The 15,173-nt window shown below is 39.1% G+C and overlaps 1 protein-coding gene across 11 annotated transcripts in view; it reads left to right on the top strand.

The window, feature by feature from the left end:
• LOC116216308 (uncharacterized) overlaps positions 1–15,173 on the top strand; it is a 108,640-nt gene that overhangs the window by 25,380 nt on the left and 68,087 nt on the right. For all 11 annotated transcript variants that reach the window (XR_014882018.1, XR_014882013.1, XR_014882014.1 and 8 more), the window contains one exon: positions 11,301–11,413. The gene's annotated coding sequence lies outside the window, so the exon portion shown is untranslated. The remainder of the gene's footprint in view (positions 1–11,300; positions 11,414–15,173) is intronic.

Here is a 15,173-nt window from a genome sequence, read left to right as displayed (position 1 = left end):
TGAAGGCAAACTTCCTAGTTCTGCCTATGCCAGGGCACAGGCCTTCCTTCAAGCACATATGGCAGATATGAACTCATTGCTCCTCATGTGCAGTGCCACATTGACATATGCTGTCCAACATATGCTTCAGGCAGAATGGGACCTAGAGGAAACCCATTTCCTCTCAGGAAAGCAATTGAAGGGAAGACAAGATAAAACACCTCATTAAAAGCTCACTGTATTTCATGCTTTTTCTATTGGATGTATGCTACTGGAGACTTTGACATGAGGGAAATATTCTCTGTCTTTTTCTGCCAGCAGTACTGTACAAACAAAAATATATACAATTACAAAAGTTCTCTGTTGGTTCCACATAAACAGGACCTGAGGAAATGGCCACAAGTTGCACCAGGAGAGATTTTGATTAGGCATAAGAAAAGGTTTTTCTGTTGGAGAGTGGTCAGGCATTGAAATGCCTGCCCAGGGAGGAGGTGGAGTCAGTCGCCATCCCTGGCAGTGTTTGAAAGGTGTCTGAATGAGGAGCTACAAGATATGGTTTAGTGCTTGTAGTAGTAATGGTGATAGGAGGATGGTTGGACTAGATGATCTTGTAGGTCCTTTCCAACCTTGTGATTCTATGATTCTGTGATTCTATGATATTATGAATTGAGTTTGATGCTGCACAAATTAGAATCTACAATTTCTGGGAAAGTTAAGCCAAGCCTTTACAAAAGTATTCACTGAAAAATTATATTTAAAAAAAAAAAATGTGTGGATAATTTCATAGTAAGCTTCCCTCAACAATTAATAATCAAGATAATACTTAAATATTATGAAATATACTTCTCTCCTAAAATATTAATCACAAAAACTCCACAGAAAAAGAAAAAAAATACATTTTTGTGTTTATCTGCAAATTTGAACTCCATCTCTTAACACTGCTTGTTATTACACTTTCTAAATGATCAGTAGCTGCCTCTTTCTCTGCAAAAAATTTTGTAACAGTCCCAAATAATCTGGAAGGTATGTGCCCAAAGCCTCATTTATGACTGATGGTGAAATAACCCAGACTGGCAAGTTTCACTTCAATTTTTTGGTAAAGCAAGAAAAGTACAAAGAGCAGGCTAATTTGCAGATCTGAGCATTTAAACTGCCTTAATGCTGTGCAAGTCGTATTTTACCCAAATCTCAACTGACACGTTTTTGATTTCTACCTGTAGGCTACCAGCAGTTTCTGAGGGTAAAAACTAGCAAGTCAGTTCTGCTCTAGTCACTTCCAGAAAGCCGGAGGCATTTGTACCTGTGAACAGAGGGAAAAGACTGAACTTGAGTTAAAAATCTGGGAATGGACACAACTGTACTGACAATATATATATAGGTTACGTTATGAGCTTCAGCCCAGTAATTATATATGCCCATTACTTATAAAAATCTGAAAAACAGAGCTCCATTGCTCTCACTGCCATGCATCTTCTGTGTAAAGCAATAATCCTTTTATAGTGCTGATTTTGGGAGAGTGGTCTTGCTCTTCCTCTGTTTGTTATATGCACTTCAAGTACATGGGATCTACTCTGGGAGAAAGCTCCATCTGCATTATATGTTGAGCACTTACTTCTGTTACCTATTCTCCAGATTTGGAAAGTGAGTTTCTATCCACGCACATCTTGCCCCTAAAATTGTTTTGTCTGGGGATCACCAAGAGTCTTGCTAACATCCAAGAGGGGTTTAGCTCTACTGCTTCTGACCTTACCACTGCTTGGCAGGAACCATGGTACTCAGCATGGCCCAGCTAGTGCCTATGGCTGAGATTATATCAGAGCAGCCACCCACAGCCACAGCTGCTGGCCCTGCAACCATGCTGCTTGTTGCTGTAGAAGATCCCCAGGTGGGGAGGCAAAGGGGACATAGGGTACACTGGCATCACAATATCTCTTTTGACTTAGAGTCACACTGTACATTTTGGGATCTCCAATTGCTCCTCAGCTCCCATCTGGATTCAGGCCTCTGCTCCTCATGTGCTGGCTAATATAGAGGCAGATTTTGATGGCACAGCCACCATGAACTAGCACGACTCTCGAGATGCAACCCAGCCACACGTATCTCTTCCCAATGTGTTGGTGTTGCTTCTACTGATCTGAACAACAGCAAGTCTTTGTTCTATTTTAACAGCAACAAAAATTGCAGAAAATGTCCCTCGTGTTATCCATTCTTCACATATTAGCATGCCTGTGTCCTTGCAAAAAGCAAAGCCAAACCAGAGCTTCTGAAACTGCTCATTAGAGCTGTCTGTGCCGCATTGGATGGCAGCTGCAGTATTTGTGGTGGAGCAATTTAGCAGCTTTCAGAGCTTGGTAATGGGATGCAGATACTTTCACCTACGGGTTATTTGTGTAAGTAGTCTTGGTCAGCAGTAACCAGAAGTTAGTAACTTACTGACAGTTGTCTGCTTAAAATGAATAGGCAGCCATGGCTCTGCTCCTCATAGTTCAACTGCCTCCTTGGAAAAGCATCAACCGCATAAATGGCACCCAGTTACCCTTCTCAGTAGAGAGGCCTTAAGGGATTGAGAGCCCATTGTTAGTTATGCGTGTAATGAGACTCTTCAGAAATAAGTGTGAACCTGCAGAAAAATGAATGGACTTTTATCAAATGAATGTATGTAATTAGTTCAAAAATTCCAGTTGCTGGGTTTTAGGGTCCCAGGGTTTCAGCAACCAGCCTGAGGTACGTGTAACTATTAAAAGAGGGAGGTTTTTGTATTGGTGGATGGAGTTCTTACCTACCTTGCCAGGCCTGGCCACCAGCAGCTTACTGCTGGGAGCCATTTTAGAAGGCTTGTTGTAGAAATGGGTGATGGGTATGGTATTTAGATTGTCCTTATAGCTAATGCTTATTCTAAATATGCCCTATACATTTTGGAGTACATAAGCGTTTTGAACATCTGACTTTTTCATTTCTTCACTGATTTTACAGTGCAAAAGAATGGAGTATGCTTGAGAGTTATCAAAAGTTACCTGTGTCAAATATGGCTGAGTTCACTTAAATAGAAGTCCTCCAATCGCAGATAGTGATCTCTCATATCTGACTGACAGAGCAGTGCTGAGCTTTACCCTTCTGTGGATAAACAGAGACTGGCAAAATTTATTTGAATGTCTTAGAATGGGAAAAACAATGAAAGGAACACAAACATTAATAATCCGATCCTCAGTAGCTAAAATATCATTCTACTTTAATCAGTTACATCTGGGATATTGTGCACAACTGTAGGACCCACTTCACCTGAAATATATCGAAATGCAAGACAGAGATCACAGAGCTGTGTTGAAACTAATTGTGGAGAGAGGTAAGATATCTATGCATAGACAATTACAAATGATAAAAAGGGTAAACTTTATGGACAGATGAAAAGGATTTAATCTGTGAGAAGAAAATTACACAAAAAGGTTTATAGGATGATCAACAGAATATTAAAGAGAGGACTTTCAACAACAGAAGTACTGTAAAGAGCAAACTTAAACTGCAACAAAGCTGTAAATTTTAATAGCTTTTTCTTCTTTATATTCTCTCTGATTTATATTAACCATCCAACACAGTAACAGTGATATCTTCTCCCCCTGTAAAGTCACATGGGAAATATGGACAGATTTCCAAACTGCAAAATATGAAGCCTGTTCAGCATGCTAGTTGAATGTGCCTTTGTACAATCTGAATATATTTTCACAGACCACTAGAGTATAGGTACAAATATGGGACTTGATAAATCTTGCACTGAAAAGCATCGGTGTGTTTCAATAGCTGATGAATAAAGAACGTTAAAGAATCTGGAATCCAGGTGTTAGGGGTGAGCATATGGAGATGAGTGATTGGCTATGCTGTGTTTAGTCATTTGGGACTCTGAGTCCATAGTCACCAGAGATGGTCCTAAAGCTGAGATCACCAGCCTAATTTTACTTGTCTAGGCATCAGTCTGGAAGGAAGTATGGTCCCTAACGTAAAGACCACTGCTTTATTTAGTAAGCCATGTAATCCTCTTGTGTAATATGAGCAATAATATCATATTACATACACTGTAACTAACAAATTACCAAGATTGATCTTGTAAATCCATAGAGAGAATGATAATTTACTACCCCACCTAAAGCATGTATATAATCTAAGCTCCATATCATAGCACAGAAGTAGAAAAAAAGCATCATTAGGTAATTACTTCAAACATTACTTTCCTTTCTGCAAATTGTTCTTTTTTAACATAGTTTTTCTGCAGCAGTTTAGTCTAAGACCACTAATAAATGTAGACAGATTCTTAGAAAAACTGAAGTGTTAACTTGCTATACAGCTGCTAGGAAAAAAAACAAAAAACAAAAAACTTTGTGATTTCCAATAGATGATTTAATCTTTTTCAATCTTTTTTTCATTTTTAACATCCACATATTTTAAATGGACTACAATGTCTCATAGCCCAGAAAGAGGAGTGTTGAACAAAGCCAGATATATTCTTTGTTCTGTATTTAAAGGGATGTGTTTCTGACTCATGTGGTGGAAAGATGATTCAGGTTTTATATTTTTCCTATTTGTAGAGTAAAAACCAATGTTAATCCAATGGTACTTGTGGAGATACACTCTAATAGCAAGTTTGACTTCTCATCTGGGCCCAAAATCAAAATAGAAGACGCTGTGGGTAAGAAAAAAAACATTAGCAACCTAAATAAGTCTCCTAGACAAAAATGTGTGTACTTGAACATGCAGCTTGCAGCCCTTGCAAGCTGTGACCCAGCCTTGTCTTGTCACCAAGCAGCTCTGCTTGCAGCAAGGAAATGCAAGTAAGAATCAATCCAACATGCCATGCTGCTTCCTCAAAGTCTTAGGTGCTGTATTTAAGTGCTGAATGGTATTCACAAGTTGTTAGAAGCATAGGATATCTTGTCTGGATTTCCCCATCTGTGTGAGATGAACCTACGCTGAGAGCTTGTTACATTCACCCCTGTCCTTTTCTGGTAGATTTGTAGGTTATTAGACAGGACAGATGATAGCAACAACAATGCTCCCTATATTTCTGCAAAAAACAATGAGGGTAGGACCACCTTTTACTATAGCTTCTCTCTCAGGAATCATCGCGAATGCTTTACCTGTACAGGAATATGCATCTATTGCATTTGTCAAAGTGTTAGCATTAGCATGAGCACAGCATTAAAAGTTTTCTTTGTGCTGGCATACTAAAATTTCATCTTGGAGTGATGCGATTAGTTCTGGTGTGAAGCCAGGAGGCCTTTTACAGTGTGGCCAAGATGATATTACATTACTTTACACTCCTTGCTAATATGTTTTTATCAGCAACATCTTTCGTGCACATTTGTCCTAGTTCTCTTTTTTTGAACTGATGCAATCCTTTTGACAGAGAACAGTAACTCCAGCCTTGACTATTTCCCCACACCACCTGTAGGCACACATGTACGGACAGGCTTAGATGCTATTCAAATTACTGTACAAATTGCGATTATTATTATTTTAACTTTTCATAATAGCCTACAGTAGTTTTGTGCATGGTTAAATTCTGTCTTTTCACCTTGTCTCTGGCTAAGGGACAGCTCCTCTCACAGTTCAGTTACATCCTTTGAATGGGTATTTATGGAAGAATAATATATTTTAGAAGAATAAATTATGGAAAAGAGAAATCTAGATTTTGTTTCTGACTCTTCATGGAGCTCAAGACAGTTGATTTACCTCTCTGTTACTTTGTTCTTTTCCCCTCTCTTGTTTTTTTAAACCTTACATTTTCTAGGATATGGGGTTCTATCTTTCTATGCATTAATACAACCACTAGTGCAATAATTTCTCACATCTAAATGTAATTTATAGATAATAGTGAATACTGCTTCTACTACAGCCAAATTGCCAGTGATCTGAGGAGGCCATCTTTACCCCCCTACATTTTTAGTCCTTATATACACCTCTTCTATACCTATAGCTCAGCATGGAAGTGGTAAGAGGTTTCTGTGTTTCTTGTGAGTCACCATAGATTTTCTAAACTTGAACTTGCTCTTCTGGAAATGGGTAAAAGTTTACAAATGTCAGAGAGAACACATTTAACAGGGAAAAAAAAAAAAAAAATTGCTCTTAAGTGAATTGTGCAAAAGTTCAGCCAGAAAGTGCTGATTTGACAAGTCAGATCCACGTGTGACTTTCCCATCTAACACCGTCCTAACAACTTTGTCATTCCTGTCACCGATAATATAACCAAGGAAAAGATCTGGAGAGGTAAAGCACACATTTACTAGGTCTTTAGGCTTTGATAGTTTGTTGGCGGCTGTGTGATCCTGTTAAACTCTGAGATGCAAAATACAGTTGTTTTCAAAAATCGTTGCCAGCGGCAGTGACAGATGCTTTTTGGAATGACACCCAGTGAGCTGTGAAACTCATGTAGTCAAGTACTTGTCCACTTGTCCCTGCTTCATGTGTTATGGGAATATGTTTACACTCACTCTGTCTCGACTTTTTTCCCAGCTGGATGAAATGTTTTACAGACACAACATTGCACACACTGCAGAAGGTGGTGTGCTGAAGTGTGTGCCCACATAATGGGCAGCTCTTTCCTCTTCTGTCTGAGGGACACTTCTCCAGTCTTAACTGTTTGTGAGACGTGGTAGACTTATGTACTGTTTGTTTCATCAGACTATTAAGATAAGCAGTGCGGAGATAGCATCCCCAGCCTTTCTCATCAACCACATAAGAGTTGAAACCAAGTGTGCAGTTACTTCACTGCAGTTCAGTGCACCTTTTGCACCTTCCTTTTGCATTTAAAGTAGCATTAAAAAAGGGCATAGGGTAAGGGCAAATGGAGTTGTAGAACAGGGTACATCAGTGGTCTATTTTAGTGTGCTTCGAGTTGCTGTAATGATTCCCAATAAGGGGCTTAGCTTTCTGTTGTATGTCTTGAATAAGGATTGAACTCAGGAACTATAGTACCACAGGGAGTATCCAAATTTAGGATAACAACGGCTGTTCCTCTTGTAAATCTGGGATAACTCCTATTCCAAATCCCTCTTGTGCTGACAGAGATAAAAGATAGTCATGGGAGCCTAGTGCAGCTTCTGACTTTTCTATAGGCTTCCAGATCTGGGAAAATCATAGGATCTCATTTTACCTTCTTTCTTTCTGTATCTCTAAAATGGGAATGAGATTTCACTACCTCAGAAGTGCACCACCAGTCTGTGAGAAGTTCAGATACTTGTAATGGAAAACTTGCATCTAAAACAGGCAGAGTTCTGTGCCTTGGAATGTTAGCAAATAAATATTTGTAAGGGAAGGAAAGAAGGAAAGAAGGAAAGAAGGAAAGAAGGAAAGAAAGAAAGAAAGAAAGAAAGAAAGAAAGAAAGAAAGAAAGAAAGAAAGAAAGAAAGAAAGAAAGAAAGAAAGAAAGAAAGAAAGAAAGAAAGAAAGAAAGAAAGAAAGAAAGAAAGAAAGAAAGAAAGAAAGAAAGAAAGAAAGAAAGAAAGAAAGAAAGAAAAGAAAGAAAGAAAGAAAGAAACAAGAGAGGGGGGGGAAGTAGGGAGGGAGGCAGGGAGGGAGGAAGGAAGGAAGGAAGGAAGGAAGGAAGGAAGGAAAGCTTTTGTACTTTTAGTTACAGACTAAGAAAAGATTTCTCTAGATAGACTTTTACTCGGAATGGTTCTGAAAAATTATAATGGAGAGCTGCTAGGAAGTAGGGGAATTACCTGAATTGCCCCATTCCAAGGGAGTGATTTTGTGTTGATACAATTATACTGCAGCTGTCTTTCATGTCACACTTCCAGAAGACCATTTTGTTAGATAGAAAACCTCAAATAGTCCACAAGGATGAAATCTCCATAGGTGATGACACTTCTAGGAAGAGGCATTTGTTTGATGCTGCTTCTGTCTGTTCGTGTTTCACAACTCTCCTTTGTGGCATTCTGTGCTACTGCCTCCTTTTCAAGTTAATATTTAAACAGCTCAGGAGAACTTTTTATATTGAAGTAAATAAAACCCAAGGCAATTTTCATGCAAGATGTACTCAGGAATTATCAAACTGGGGAGCTGAGCCCACTGGCCTCCCCTTGGATTGGGACCTGAAGGAAGGAGGAGGTAGAGGACGGTGCAGGCAGGCGGTTTTATGGAGTGAGAGGCAATGCTCTAGAGTGGCTCCAACACATGGTGCATTTCTGAGCCTCCAGGGAAGATCCCTCAGTAGCCTGGCACTAGCTTTCCCTCAAGCCTCATTCCACTCCTTATTTTAACAGATTTTTTCCCCCCTTTTGGCTCCCTTGCAACTAAACTTCAATTCAAAAACTGGACTATGTTTTTTTTCTCACTTTTTGTGCGTTTGGGTTTTTTTTCCTCATACTCATGTATGTATTTATGTGCATTTATGATAACAGGACAGAAACTCAATTCTAAGATTTCTTGGGTTTTGAGACTATTTTGTATGCCAATTCTCTTAGTGAAGTAGAGAAAAAAAACCTATCTGATTAACTAATGTAAAACCCAAGGACAAGAATACCCTAATTCAAGCATGAAATGGCCCTCTTGGATTGTGCTGTTCTGTGTTGTTATCTGTTTTGCAATTTGTGCCTGACCGCATATGTGAATGAGCACAGTGTCTGCTTTGTTGCAGAGCTTTCCTAAACACAGAATAGGCTCAGAGGGAGAGGAGCTGATATGCTACCTTTATTTGGCATTCGAACACCAAAGGCATTGGAAGTTGGTTTCACCCATGAAAGCGATCTCAGCAGTGTTCCAGCTGTGCTACTTTATCCAAATGACTTGCAGTGCTACCAGGTTAGGTGAGGAGGCAATTCCTCTGATATCTCCATCTATGGTAAACTCGGAAGAACTGGAAAGAGGTGCTCAAGGGGAATGATCTATAATAAAGATATTTGCTTGAATTTTAATTATGTTTAAGAAAGGCAGTACTGCTGAACATGACCTGATAATCTTGGCCAGCATGGGACAATATTATGTGGAGTATTCCAGCTGTATGAGATATCTAGATTTATTAATAGTGTCTGTCTCTGTCCTTGCTTAAGGTAGGAGGTGATCAAACCCATGTGAAAGGCACTGTCTGCCCAATTCCACCTCTCACACGTACACAAACATTTTGGTGGCTCAAGCACAGAACAGTGGTGTAAAGAAGCTTTGTGTTTGACAGAGCCCCTGTCCTGACAGTGAACACAGTGTCACCAGGAAACCTTTCTTCAGTGTGCTTTTCCCTGTGGTAACAATGGTCTCTCTGCCTGCCACCCAGCCCGAGGTCTGACAAACGCACACATCCACTGTTCTGGGCTCTTTAGGTGGGTGGACCACATGAAGTTATGTCTGCAAGAAATTGTGGGTAGATAGCTCAGACAGAAGGAAAAAAAGCACTTTAAATTGACAAATCAGTCCAAACCACTAAGGTTATAACTCCTTTTTTTCTTCTTCAAGCAGAACAGTAAAACAGACCTGTTATTGGCAGCTCATTAGTAGTGAGACAGAGGCAATATGTACCATGACATCAGAGTGCTGCCTGACCCACATCTATCATTTAGTTAGAGATCCTTATTCTCAGGCCTTTCCAAATGCCTATAAGACATGCAGAGCATAGAACTCTGCAGCATAAATAAGAGACAGATTTTCTACTTTTTGATGTGTTTAGCACATTTTTGTTACTTCCTTTAATACCGCAGACCTTACATTCTTCAAGCATTAGGAGAACAAAAGGCTAACATGAGCAAAAAAAAGGTATTCAATAAAAAGTATCATTCTGTTCACCTACTTAGCATTTAAAATTTAACCTCTTTCTTAAAGGAAGACAGAACGAATACTGCAGCTGAGTAACTTCAGATATAAAAAGTTCCTTCATTAAATCAGTTGTTCTTTAATTCATAATAGAACTTAAATAAAGAATGACTTATAGGCAGCTGTTTCTAATATTGAGTCCCCACCACACATGAAAGGAACATTATTCTTACAGCAGCCTCTCTACCCTTGGGTGTTATCAGCCGAACATGTTTTGAACCCACCTAATGCATTTGAGGTAGCTTGGGTTTATTTTTCTTTCAATAAAATAAATGGTTTTCTAATTAAATTTCTGCACTGACTGTTCTTAATGGCTACATTGACAAGTGCTAATGTATGGGAAGAGAATGAGTTTGAAATGAAACATGCTGTTTTCCAATCTGCAAGCAATTTTGCACTAGGGCAATCAAAATCTTGTGCCAGTGAAACATTTTCATTAATCTGCTAACTTAGCGCACACTGCCCACTCAGCAGCACAAGGACACTTTTAAAAAATATATATATATCATGAAGTGAGCCGTTGTTTGAAACCATTTTGTGGTCTCTGGCAGCAGGGCCTGTGGAAATTCGCTGACTTTACACCATGAAATGTTGCAGCTGTCTCAAAAGGGACTGGCTGCTTCAATGTTTCAGTCCTTGGCAATAATTCAGCTTTCAAATCTGTCTCTTTTTTCCCCTTAGCTAAATTTATTTTTGAATAAATCTTCTCATAGAAAATTGAGAGCAGCTATTACATATTTGGACTTCATTTATGAAAACCACTTCAAGTCATCAAGAAGTGCATCAATCCAGCCCTAATGTTTACAATACTTTCATGACTAGGAAACTAAACAATACTGTATTTCCCCCATTATCTTAATTTAGGTAGCACTGCATTTAAACGTGAATGTGACTTTATGATTATTATTATTATTGCCAGACAAACAAACAAAACAAAACAAAACAAAAACCCTGCTTTGTTTACCTTACTGCACACTCCATGCTGGATCTGGCCACTAGAGGGTTGACTTACCAACAGCTGTACTACTAAACCAGAATAGCTGCGCTCTTTTGTCAGGGAAAAGAGGGGGAAAGCTTAGCAAAAAGCAAGATGAATCTGCAGCACCTTCGGTAAGCATACAGAATTCTGGCTTTAAATAAATAAATAAATAAATACATAAATACTTAAATAAATAAATAAAGAAGAGAAGAAAAGAAGAGAAAGCCCAAACTACCCAGGGTTTGATCAATGGATTGATTGATTTTGAGGCGGTCGGAAGGGGAGGCATTTAAACTGTGACATGGGCAAAGTTATTTTCTTCCCCCGAAGAAAATGTACTAGAAATCATCCAGAACAGATGAATAGATAAACCACTGGATGTTCCTTAACACTACTTCCTCCGAGTTCCAGGAGCATGGTGTTAAATTAATTCCACTGTGTGCTGCTTTTCTGGGGACAGATTGCTGCTCAGTATTTCAGTCCTTTTGCTGTGCACACTGCTTGGGGTAAGAGAGCCAAAATGAATTAAAATGTTTCTTTTTTTGAGCAGAATAATGGAGGATGAAGATTTATCCCAGTACAGACTTCTCCCATCCAGTAAGAAGTTGTACCTCAGAGAATGGGTCCCTGCAAGATGGGATGTAGTCAACAAAACATCAAGAAGTGAGTAGTGTGTGATGAAATGGTGAGAATCAACCAATATCAGTGATGTTATAGCTGATAGTTATTCTCAAATGCTCCTTCATATAAAAAAAGTAAGCAAAGTAAACAAAATTGTTTCAGTTGAGAGTCAGAGTTTGTGTCAGAATCCATTAGTGAAGCCCTAAAGCCAGGTGAATTTGGGAAAATATGGGAACTTACTGCATCTTTTCTCTTTAAAGAGTGGTTGTATTTGAATGGGTTCAGATTATTCAGTCACTATTTCAATCCTGTGTCTCTGGCATGGCTCTGTCTCTGGTGTCTGTCCTATGTACTAGGGAAATGGCATGGAGAAGAGCTCATTGTCTTGCATTTTATGGCAATTGAGTTCTTTGTACAAGGAATGATGCAAAATCTCTTTCAATGTAAAATTTTTAGCCTAGATACAAAGGACCCACTGTGATTAAAGGAGTCCTCTGCAGTCACCCATCAAATCCTCCTCTGATCCAGGCAGTGGAAAGGGCAGCCAAGGCAAAAGTGCAGTGAAATGAGCCTCCCAAGGCAGGCTCCTGACCCACCAGCCCTTGGACTTTTCAGCTTAAATACAGGGCTACACAAAATAGGCAATGAGGCAAGCTAACAGGTCAGCTTTCACTGCTACAGCTCATCATAGTTACCTGATGATTTCTAAAATAATTCAAAATGAATTTCTAGCTACTAAAGGATGGGTTGATACAAAGGCACAGGAAGCATGAAACACTGATGACAAGATGACTTCCACTCACGCAGTACAACTGTGCATGAAGTAAGGCCATTTTAGAAAGCAGGACAAAAGCTATTCTTTGTTCCTGAGTACAAGTGTGCTGTTGCACCTGGATTACATATGCAGCCTGTAAGTAGCTCTAAAAAGAGCTGCCAAGTCTCTTGCAATGGTCAAAGTTGAATGGCTGTTATGAATAATTTTGCTGTCTGTTTTGTAAAGGAAAAAAAAGCAAGGAGAGACTTAGTAATCTATACCTTCACTTTGCACATCAGCACACATATTCCTCATCCTCTTGTGAATTTGTAAATGGAGGCCTTCAAATGACTGAACATGGAGTTTATTGCAGAAAGTCTCATTGTAAGTCTGCAGTTTAATTCCTGGTATGACTGTCAAGTTGTGCTTATTTCCTAGTATTAGTTACTGTTGCAATATCCTAAGGTGGAACAAATTATAGGAGGGGACATTTAGAGGATTGTGGAAGCAGTTTAGCAACCAGACTGCAGAATCCATTGGAAATATGGGACACTGTCTCAACAGCCACAGAATTCACTGTGCCCTCAAAAATCACAGTGGGTGTGCTGTACCTGGTGCAAGCATGAAGGATTTTATGCATTGAGCAGGAATCCTGGAGAAACACTTCTCTGAGCTATTTGCAGAGGACAAAGAGGATGGATATCTTCCTTCAGAGCTGGCAGAAAGCATCAGCATGCAGCAATGCAGCAGATACATTTACCCAACATCAAATTGTGCAGGCAAAGATACACATGGTGTGAAGAACAAGGGAGTCAGCAGATGGGTCACTGCTCTGTGGAAGAGAAGGTGAGGTACTGCTGGGTGTGCAGGAGAATATGAAGGGAATTAGGGGTTCTCCACAGTGGAAACTATTACCAGACAGAGCAGTTCCTGTGCCCATGATGAAGACAGACTCAGTCTTCCTTTTCCTATAGCATAAGAAGAGCCACTTTGAAGACAGAAGTATAGCAACTTTCAAGCATCATGGAACTTATGGGAAAGTTAATTTATAAAATAAAGGAAAACAACAGACTGTGTTAGGTAGGAGTGTGTTCTTGGCTATGTAGATTACATTTCAACGGCCACTTTGAGTTCCCCTGTATATTCACTTTAGAGTTTTCATACAATCATTTCAAAACCATCTCGTTATACATTAGTTATTATAAGGAAAGCACAAGAGGTCTACAGCAGTATTTTAAGGTGCTGTACATTAAGATTTGTTGACAATATTGTCATTAAGAGACAAAGAGTCTTGGAACACAGTACATCTGTAGTGGCCTAGACAGAAGCAAAGGATTTCTTTTTAATGGCAAAGCTTTTGTTTTATTGGCCTTGATACTAACATGATTGTTCTTTCAGACTTCGTGCATTTAAGCACTGCATCTAAACCACAGTGTGAAGCATCTACAGTTACAAAGGGACTTGTGCAAAGGAAGTGCTAATTTCTAACAGTCCAGCTGTTTAACTGGTTGAAAACAAAACTCAGCAACAGTTGTCCAAGAAAACTAAAGTTATTATGTAACAATGCCTGCAGGGGTCCCACAACTGTTGCATAGTTTAGAACAAATCTGGCACTTCTTGAGGTAAGTCCCAGTAAAGAACACAAAAGCGATCACATCTGCTGATCTGCATGCCTGAGTGAGTGTGGCATGTGATCTGGACTGGGTTTATGCCTCTCTTTAAGACTTTAGGCCTCCCAAAAAAACATTTTGTCCATCTAGTATGGTCTTGGCAAAAAAAATCTTCTGTATCAGGCATACTCATGTACCACAGCAACCATCTTAGTAATCTTTACACTAGAGTCATGTCACTCCCACAGGTATTGTAATGTCCTACGACTATCAATGAATCGTGGAATGACTTTCCAGATTTATGACATCACCTTCTATCAGAAAATAGAAATTCATAACAAGAAAAATGTGTTTCCATTGATTGTGAGAAGTTTAACACTCTGGAGATTTTTACACAGGATCTGAAGGATCTGTGGTTATGAACAGTCATGCTTCACATATCTTTTCTCTGCATGTACTAATGTTATATATTCATAAATAGGGTCTCAAAAATCCACGAGTGCAAGCAGAGCATCCTCCATCTTTGTATAAAAATTGAAGACAACCATTCCTTTCAGAGATTCCTTCATTGGAAAATGTGTGTGTTGCAGAGAGACTACATTTTGTTTAACTGTCCTTCTTTCACACAGTCTAGTGAGTCAGATTAACGCACTGGTGTTAATCCAACAGCAAAGCCAATTGAGGGACTTAATTATAGTTTTTTGTCACATCCAAGAGAGCACTGTAACAGACAATGTAGCACAAGTCATCCATGTTTTCTTCATATTAGTTGTCAGACTAAATCTATACTAAAAAAAAAAAAAAAAAAAAAAAAAAGAGGATTCAAACTTGTTTTCCAGTCAAAACAGCCCTCATTATACCAGCATGTCATTATTCGCAGCTTCATAACAGTGTTGCCCAAGATGCTGATGCTTACTTTTTCGTTAGATTTCTGCTCTATTGTAGTACAAATATGTAAAAACCAATTTAAGCCAAAATTCCCCTTTATTGCTGCATTCGAATTATGATTTTTTTCATAGTTTATCTCAAACTTTGTTACTCATGTGAGTCTCTTATTCACAAGGGGAGGTAGCTTTGCACGAGCACCTCTGCAGAAACCTATGGACAGACTCCTCCAAGTTTTAGTGACAGATTGGGAAAAAGGGGAAGTGGTTATTCAAAATCTAAAGAATGGGAGATTGATATAGGCATATTGGGCTAGAGGCAAGAATTGACTGCTCAATATTGAAAGAAGGAGGGATGAAGGAAGGTTGTAAACAGCCTTGAAAATGAATACAGATGGAGAAACCCAAAGGAATGCAAAGACAGAAACAATACACTTAGTGAGAGCCTTATAACAGCTTCATGAAGTAAGCTGGTCTTAGGTGAAGCTAAAGGAAAGGATTTTGCAAGGTGGAAACAACAAAGCCTGAGGGCATGGATAAGGAGTTTAGCTCAG

Source organism: Meleagris gallopavo, chromosome 2 (assembly GCF_905368555.1).
Source record: "Meleagris gallopavo chromosome 2, MGAL_WU_HG_1.1, whole genome shotgun sequence".
Classification (NCBI taxonomy): Eukaryota; Metazoa; Chordata; class Aves; order Galliformes; family Phasianidae; genus Meleagris; species Meleagris gallopavo.
This window is presented reverse-complemented; position numbering and strand designations above follow the sequence as displayed.